The sequence below is a fragment of the Penaeus monodon genome, chromosome 35 (genome assembly GCF_015228065.2).
Source record: "Penaeus monodon isolate SGIC_2016 chromosome 35, NSTDA_Pmon_1, whole genome shotgun sequence".
Classification (NCBI taxonomy): domain Eukaryota; kingdom Metazoa; phylum Arthropoda; class Malacostraca; order Decapoda; family Penaeidae; genus Penaeus; species Penaeus monodon.
Genome location: NC_051420.1, coordinates 4,588,931 through 4,596,430, shown reverse-complemented (window position 1 = coordinate 4,596,430; position 7,500 = coordinate 4,588,931). Strand labels below are relative to the sequence as shown.

The 7,500-nt window shown below is 27.7% G+C and overlaps 1 pseudogene; it reads left to right on the top strand.

The window, feature by feature from the left end:
* Positions 1-6,341, top strand: part of LOC119595192 — a 9,050-nt pseudogene extending 2,709 nt beyond the window's left edge.
* The last annotated feature ends 1,159 nt before the right edge of the window (positions 6,342-7,500 follow it).

Sequence of the window (7,500 nt, the reverse complement as noted above, 5' to 3'; positions counted from 1 at the left end):
AATATTAAAATTATTTATATTAATATAATATTTAAAAGAAAAAATTTTTATATATATATATATAAATATATATAATTATAATATATATTATAATGTATATTATATATAAATTTTAAAATATATATAAAAAAATTATATAATATATATAATATTTATATATAATATATAATTATATATTAAATAATATATAATATATTAAAATATATTTAAAAATATATTTATATATATATAATTTAAAAATATAATTTAAAATATATATATATAATATATATATAATTTATATATAAATAATTATATTAAATTATAATATATATTTTTATAAAAATATTAATATTTATATAATATATATATATATTTTATTATATATTAGTATTTTTGTTTTTGTGTGTTGGTGTGTTTGTGTTGTGTTTGTGTGTGTTGTGTTGTTGTGTGTTTGTGTGTGTGTTTTTTTTGTATTAAAATTTAGTGGTTTGGGGTTTAGGTTATATAATTTTTGGTTAAAAATTTTTTTGGTATTATAGTATAAAGAAAAAAAATAAATAATTAAAAAAAAAATAGAAAAAAAAATATTTAAAAAAATGGAAAAATATTGATGATTTAAAAATGATATTTTATTATATGTTTTTAAAACAATAAAATTATATAATAAAATAAAAATAAAAATAAAAAAATAAAAATAAAAAAAAAAAATTGAATAAAAAGGAAAAAAAAAACCCCTTAAAGAAAAGGACATTTTATTAAAAAAGGGGAAACCATTTAAAATTGGGGGAAAAAATGGACCCCTTATTTTTAAAATTTTAAAAATATTTAATAATAGATTAAAAAAATTTATAAAATTAAATTTCATTAAATTGATTTTTTTAATTTCATATAAAACCCTTAAAAAACACACACCACACACCACACCAAACAACCCACACAACCACCAAAACACAAACCCACAAAAACAAAACCAAAATATAATATATATAAATATATTTTAATATATATAATTATAAATATATATATATAATATTATATAAATAAATATAATAAAAAAATATAAAAAATAAATATATATATAAAATATATAAAAATTATATATTATAATAATATATATATAAAATATATATATTAATATATATTATATTATATATATTTTATTATTTATAATATTAAACCCAAAAAACAACCCCGCAGCACGCACCCAAAACCCCACACAGACGCACAAAAAGCAACGCACGCACACCAAAGCACGCACGCAAACAAACCCAACAATAACAACCCCAAAAAAAACCAACCAAATCCTTTAAATAATTTTAAAAAATAAATAAATTTTTAAATTATTAATTACTTTTTATTTGCTATTTAAATACTTTTTTTAACTAATATTAAAATTTTTCTATAACAAAAATCCCTTTATATCTTTATAAAATAAAAAAATTATCCCCACCTTAAGGGAAAAAAAAAAAAAAAAAAAAATATTTGTAAAAATTTTAAAAAAAAAAAAAAAAAAAATTTATTTATATTTATTTTTTTTAGTTTTCCCCTTTGTCCCGGAGTTTTTAAAAGAAAAGTAAATAATTTCTTCCCGGTGATTCCCGGGTTAAAGGAAAGGAAAAAACCGAGTTTTCTTTTTCGGTCAAGACGAAATTAAAAATTTACCCAATTCCCTCCTTTTCCTTTTGCGGGCCCCGGGCCAAACCCAAAAAAAGGTAGGGGGGTTTCCCTTCCCCCCGGAGCTATTATTCCAAATTAAATACCCAGTTTTAGTAACTTTACCCCTTTTAAAATTTTCCCCAAACCTTTAAAAATTTTTTTTTCTTTCCAAGATAAAAGAAATGTCAAAAAAAATGGTCGTTTAATAATTATAAAATTCTATATAAAAAGCCCCATTGGCCCCATTATCAAAAAAAACCCTCTTAAAAAGTTTTAACCCCGATTTTTTTTCCTGGAAAAAAAAATTTAATTTTATTAACCATTAAAAAAAAACAGCAAAAAAGGGGTTGGTTATTTTTAAAATTTTTAAAAAATTTACTTAAAACCCCCTTTTTTTAAAGGTTTGTTACTATATTAAATAATTTTCAAAAAAAATATTTAATTTAAATATTATGGTTAAAATTTATAAATTTTAAAATTGGGAATTTTTTAATATAAATAATGTTATTTAAATTTTGAAATATACTTTTTTTAATTTAAATTTTTTAATTTATAAATTTTTTTATTTTAATTTTTTTTAAAAATTTTTATTAAATTACCCAAAAAACCCCCCCCCCAAAAAAATTTAAAAAAAGAACAAACAAACCCCCACCCACCCAAAACACAAACCACAAACACCCACACCCCCCCCCCCAACCCCCCCCCCCCCCCACCCCCAAAACACACACCCCCACACCCCCCAACCACACCCAACAACCCCCCACACACACCACCCACCACACACACACACCCCCCACACAAAACAACAAACAACAAAAACACACCCCACCACCAACCACAACACAAACAAACACCAACACAAACACCACAACACACACACACAACAACCCACAACACAAACACACACAACAAAAAAAAAACAACACAACCCAAAAACAACACCAAACACAAAAAAAAAAAAAAAAAACAAACAAAAAAAAAAAAACACAAAAAAAAAAAAAAATAAAGGAAAATAAAAAATAATAAAAAAGAAAAAAAAAAAAATATTTTAATATTTGGTTTTTTAAAAAAATTTTTAAATAAAAAAAAAAAAAAAAAAAAAAAAAAATCTTTTATAATTAATTTAAAAAAATTTTATAATTTAAAATTTTTAAATAACTTAACAATACAAAGGAAAATATAAAATAAAAGATAAAAAGATTTCCCCCGATATTTACCCAAACAAGAATTAAAGCATAGGAGATAGGAAATTGCAAAAAACAATTTAACTCAGATACAATTTAATTAAAAGGGCCTCATAACACATTGCGCAGTTTAAATGAAATAACAACAAGTAAACCCCAAAAATCCAATTCAAAAATACCACGGGGGCCAAAACCCCTTCAAAATTTAAAAGTCTTTAAATTAAATCACCACACCCAACCCCACAGTTAAAACTTCAGGCACATTTTCAAGTAGGAAACCAAACACAAACCCCAACAACCAACAACACCAAATTTAAAACTAAATTACATTTAAAAGGGCAAACTAATTTAAATTTACCAACCCAATATTAAAAAATGGATAAACAATTTTGATAACAAAATATTTGAAAAAAAATAGAAACTTTAAAAAGGGAAAAATGAAAAAGAAGAACAATTTTAATAAAAAAGGAGTGGGAAAAAAAAGAAAAAAGTTAAAAAAAAATGAAAAAGAAGGAAAAAAAAGGGAAAAATTAAAAAAAAAAAGGGGAAATTAAAAAAAATGTTATATAAAAAATAAAATTTTAAAAAAAATTTTTTGTATTAATTTAAATTTATAATTTTTTTTTAAAAATAAAATAATTTAATTATTAAATTAAAAAATTATAATTATTTAAAATAGTTTTTTTATTTTATAAAAATTTAATTTATTATTTTAAAATTAAAATTATAAATTATAATTATAAATTTTTATAATTTAACTAAATTAATTAAAATACATTTAAAAAAAAAAATTTAAATTAATAAAAAATAATTAAAAATATAAATTTTTAAAAAAAAAAAAAAGAAAAGCACAAAAAAAAAATGAAGTTTAAGAAAAAAAAAATATAAAAATTTATGAAAAAAAAAAAAGGAAAAAAAATTGTTTAAAAATATTTAAGTTGAAAATAAATATTTTTTTTTTACATTTTATTTTTTTTCATTATAAGGGTTTAAAAAAGTAGAAAAAAAAAAAGGAATAAATATTAAATTGTTAAAAAAAGTTGAAAAATTTTGAAAATTAAATTTTGAAAAAATTTTTTAAAATTTTTTTTTTTTTATTTTTTTTTTTTTATTTTCTTTTTTCTTTTTTTTTCTTTTCTTTTTTTCTTTTTTCTTTTTTCTTGTTTTAGGTACTGGAGATGCTAGATATGGAGCCAAAAGTTCCTCAGGGAAAAATTGCTAACATGTTTCGTGTCAGTCAGAGCCAGGTGTGTCACGGAATTTATGAAGAAATATAAGGGATGCCAATCATGGGCAGAGGAGAAACCGGTTTGCAAAACCTGACGCAAGAAGAGATACGTTTTTTTTTCCTTTTATTGTCTTTCAAGGTGGTGCCTTCTTGAGCAGAAGCTTGTGGACTGGTACAAGCAAGCAAAAAAGGAAGATCTCCCCATCTCAGGTCCCATCCTAATGGAGAAGGCAAAGTCAATTGGTAATGAAATGGGCATTGATTTCAAACCATCAGCTGGGTGGCTAGGAAGGTGGAAAGACAGGAATGGTGTGACCTTGAAAAGGTTCAAGGATAAAGATGGGGCACCCTCCATTACCAAGGTTGGCAACCACTGGAGGAGATACTTGTTTGCCAAGGCCACAAAGGAAGTTCCTCTTCAGAATGTATGGGTCATTGATGAAACGGTCATTCTGTATAATTCTGTACCTGATTTTATGACTCAAGGAAAATGTTGGTTGAAGATGGTGAAACTGACAGGATGTCAGTTATACTGGCAAGTAACTTGGCAGGCACTGAGCGCAGGCCTGCAGCAGTCGTGGGTCAAGTTCAGTTAACGGGTTCTGCAACACTACCATGCCCTTTCCACTACCATCCTAAAGGAGCTATAACACTAGAGTTTTTTTCAACCTGGTTGCGAGAGAGTGGGACAGAGAATTGCGGTCAAAAAAAAAAGAAAAAAAATTGTGATACTTCTCAAGTAAGACTGCTCATCACCCAAGAAAATCTTCATCTTTTCAACATTAATGTAACTTTCTTTCCTCCAGGAACAGCTTCAGTTTTACAGCCATTTCGCCTTAGGTATTATAAACATTTTTTTAAAAGGCATTGTACAGACACCAACAACTCAAACACATAATGTCCAAAAATTCAAGCAAATGAACACCTGGCTCATGCCAGTATGTTTAATCACAGTGTGATAAACCCACCTACTCTTTCCATGGAACTTCTGCTTAGATGCGGTTTTTATGATACACAAAAGCTTGGAGACATGTTAGTCCAGAAACCATTGTTAAGGGAGGTAAGTTAAAGCAGGACTTAGTAAGGATGTAGATGCACTTAATGTCAATGATCAGGTGGGTCCACCACCAGGTGTCAGTCAGCAGGAGTTCGAAATATTTACTAATTCTGATGCAGATCTGGACACTGGTGATTCAGAAGAGAGTCAGGATGGGAAAGGTAACTCTCAGTCAGGAATGATCACCAATGCTGTGCAGTATCCTCATTATTCAAATATGTTTAATACTTCAAATGCTAAAGCTCAACAGACAAATCAGCATGTTGACATGCCAGTTGAAAACATTCCAGCTTTGCCAAAAAGTATATCAGAAGCAGTTATTGCTTGTCAGGTGATAAGGCAGTACTTACAGCGGAAGAGGAGGACATCTTTTGATGAGTTCTCTGTGTTGGAATCAGCCATTCATGTTGACATGATGCTTGAATCTCGACCTGACTTGCAAAATGAACCAATGACAGATCCATTACATGACTCCAGTTCAGTGCATAGCATGGAAGCACATCAGCGAGCTCATGATCAAAAGCTGGACTACATCCAAAAGGTGCAGGATGAGCTTCATCAGCAGAAGCTTCAAAAAGAGATGAAAAAGAATACTCAAACTCCAGCAGTTCAGAACTCCCACAGTTCTATTTCAACTCCCACTCAAGATCTAAGGAAATGATCTCCATAACCAGCTAATTGAGATCCATAAAAAACATGACATGCAGTCCCAGGAAAATGGCCCGACATGACCTCCACCAGCAAACCCCAAATGCAGCGGGACTGATCTTGTTTCGCCAGGAATTGATCAGACAAGGAGTACAGACATGAAGTGCATCAGGATACAAACAGACCCCGGACATCTCTTGTGGAACTACGCACAGTGAAACACAAACTTTCAGGGACAGGTATGCCATCCGATGGAAGAAATGGAAAAACAGAATTGACTTGAAGAATGATGCCATGTCAGTAGTGCCTGCAGATGTACGTAACCTTCCTGGAGTAGGAGATCTTCGTGGAAATGGCAGTGAGTTACACCATCCAGGTCTTGGGCCAGCAGAATTAACACAAAACTTGAGACATGATAACAGAATAGAGAATCCTGGTGTGCCATATTACACTATACCAAATACTTTACATCATTACATGCAGCCAAAATAAATTATGAAAGCTGTACAGAATGAAGACAAAATAATTGTTTCAGAAACTTCCCATTCCATTAGTAAAAACATGATTTTGCCATGAAGCACATCCTGTGGGGAAAAATCTTTCACTTTACTTGGAATACCGGTTTATACATTTATTTTCATATGCAAGATGAAAGTAGAGGTCTGATAAGGAGCTCAGCTCAAACTAATTAGTGATGCATTTATTTCCAGTTGCAAGTAAGAGGAGGAATACAAAAGTGCCATTGTAAAGGAATTTGAATTTCTTACAGTTAGTTGATATTTATTTAAAAACCATAAAACTATTGTATGCAAAATATTTTAGTGATACTTATTGCATAAAACAGGAAGTTGTTCTTCTGGTGTGTGAAATAAAATATAGTTCCTAATATTTCACTTTCATAATCATTATTTTTTATTTTCGTACTTTGTAATATATTCTGTGAATATTACTTTTCTCCTCTTAAAACAATAACCAATAAAAAATATGTACAAAAAAACAAAAAAACAGGAAGATAATAGTCTAAAAATGTAAATTCATTTCACTAATGCCATTATTTAAGAGGAAAGACGATACACTAGAAAAGACTTTTGTTACTATATAAGTTATTAATTTACTAAACATAGACGATTGTGAGTGAAATTATTTTCTTTTAGTTTAAAGGTAATCTGTATATACTGTAATTTTTTTATATAATTTATCTATTTTTCCATAATTACATCAAGGGAAATGTAAGAATATGCAATAAACTTGTAATTCACCCACAGGCCTAATATTGATAAGTTATATTATGTATCAAGGCTACGTTGGGTAAAAGTAAAAGTTAGTTTCAAAAAACAAAATCAGGGAATAAACTTGGTTTGGAAACCAAGGCAACTGTGTATATACAGAAGTGCATTTGTACACATCTGGATTCCTTTCTATTGTGTGTTTGTATATACATATCTGTACAAATATTCAGTACTTCTCAAGAAGAAAATTTCCAAAAAATATTTTTAAAGTACCTCTGAAAAAATGTTTTGCATATATTTTTCCCTTTTGTCTAGATAATAAAACAATTGTTAATACATTAAATAGTTTTATTTTCTGTACAACAATATTAAAGCACAGGTCCTTAGTAACCACTTAATCACTCCCATCTTGATTTCTTTACTGTCAATTTTTGGGGTCATCCTCGCAATGGCACATAGTTTTACTTCCTCATTTTCCTCTTGCGACATGGAAATACAAAAAATTCATAAGTGGAA